This window comes from Colossoma macropomum, unplaced genomic scaffold (genome assembly GCF_904425465.1).
Source record: "Colossoma macropomum unplaced genomic scaffold, Colossoma_macropomum, whole genome shotgun sequence".
Lineage (NCBI taxonomy): Eukaryota > Metazoa > Chordata > Actinopteri > Characiformes > Serrasalmidae > Colossoma > Colossoma macropomum.
The window spans coordinates 157,093-159,191 of record NW_023495984.1 but is presented as its reverse complement, the minus strand read 5'-3'; positions in this window follow the sequence as shown (position 1 = coordinate 159,191).

The window sequence follows — 2,099 nt, the reverse complement described above, 5'->3', positions numbered from 1 at the left end:
GGTCTAATCCACGTTTCTGTGAGGCACAGAGCATCAAAGCTGTGATCGGTAATAATTTCATTAACAACGACGGCTTTAGGAGTAAGGGATCTTATATTAAGCAGTCCTAGTTTTAGACCAAAGGTGCTGTCACTGCAAACTGGTATAACTGGTCTGATATTAATCAAGTTACTGAAGCAAACTTTGAGGCTTTTTGATGCTTTGTTTTATTCGGGGAACAGACACAGTCTCTACTGGGAGAAACCTATGAGCATTTATATTTATAGAATGAGCATTTGTTACCCTATTTACAGTATAAAAGCTAGCAATCGCATAATCTTCAGCAGTAGCACTATCATAATGAGCTGTGGCGTTTCTATCTTTGCCGCTACTTACGTGGCCTTCGCTCTGGAGTCAGCGGATGGCCCTCTCGATGTTCCGTGAGAGAACTATGGATCCCAGACGACTGGGGTGGAGGCCGTCCCTCCGGAAGAGTGCTGGCTGTTCCCAAAACGAGGCCCAGTTGTCCACGTAGGCCAAGCCGTTGAGGGCGCACCAGCCGCGGAGCCAGGACTGCAGCGCGAAGAGCCTGCTGAACCGCTCGGATCCCCTCCTGTAGGTGGGTAGCGGTCCAGAGATGACGATCCTGGCATCCGTCTTCTTCCTGGCGGTGTCCAGCAGCGTCTGGTAGTGCTCCTTCAGGACCTCACTTTGCCGGTCGAGGATGTCGTTGGTCCCGACATGGATCACCACGGTCCCGAAGGCGTTTCGTCTGAGAGCCGAGGGGAGGCGCCTGGCTATGTCTAAGACACGAGCACCTGGAAAACAAGAAACAGTGGCATGGGTGTTTTTAACCTTTACTTGAACGTGGCGGACAATGGAACTACCAATAACGTAAACAGAGTCCTGTGTAGAGCGCCGGGGCGGGTGACGAGGTCCGGGGCGCTGGGGCGGGCGGCGGCGAGGAGGCCCGGGACGTAGGTGAGGGCGTAGGCGGTGAACAAAGGACGGCGAAACGGTTGCCGGAGGTGAAGATCGGCTGGGGCGGCGGTGAGGGTCTGCAGGGCCCTCTGCAGCGCTGGCATTCCCAGGGACCATGCGGGGCTGGCATGAGAACGGTGTCTCCCGGCGTGCGGAAAGACGACGCTGGTGCCACCACCGAGGGGGAAACTTCCCGGGTGGCTTTGAGCATCGACTTCTGCCGAAGGGGCTCGTCCTGCTTCTTCAGTAGGACGGTGATCTGCCGGTCCAGCCGGGCCAACTCTACGCTCAGAGTCTGGAGGGCGCGTTTCTGGGCGGACGCCATGGTGGATGGGCTGAGGGAATAACTGAGAGATAGATAGAGAAAAAGAGAGGGAGAAGACAAAATAAGAGGGAGAGGCGTGAGGGGGTTAGCGGCCTGCTAACTGCAGAATTTTCAACTAATTTTCAAGTAAAGTTTGGACGCTGCTCGATCTGAAGTTCTAAGGTGTGCTGCTCTCTGTCGCTCACAGTGACGTGCTCTCTGTCGCTCGCAGTGACAGTGTGGCTAATGACTCCGGTAAATCTGACTATAACAGCTTAACTAAAAGGAGAGAACCAAAAGGACACACAGATACGGGAGCACCCTGAAACAATTTGGCATCCCTCCGCTCCACCGTCCACAAACCTGAGTGATTGCGTGCGAGCGGCGGGATGACAGCACCAGCGTCTCAGTTTACTATAATTCCCTGCATCCATGGACCCCTGGTTCTGCTGCCTTATCTAAGGGGAAACATTAACTACCAAAAGCTAAACTAAACAAGTGAGTTTTCAGCCTAGATTTGAAGATTGTGACTGAGTCTGAGTCCTGAACATTTTCTGGAAGATCATTCCAGAGTTTGGTGGCTTTATAAGAAAAGGCTCTTCCCCCAGATGAAACCTTCTGAATTCTGGGAACTATTAAAAAGCCAGCACTCTGTGATCTGAGTAATCGTGGCGGCTCGTAATGGGAAATAAGGTCTTGTAGGTACTCAGGAGCCCATGTAGGGCTTTATACGTCAACAAAAGAATTTTGTAATCAATACGGAATTTAACAGGCAGCCAATGAAGTGATGATAGAACTGATATGATCAAATTTTCTAGTTTTAGTGAGAACCCTG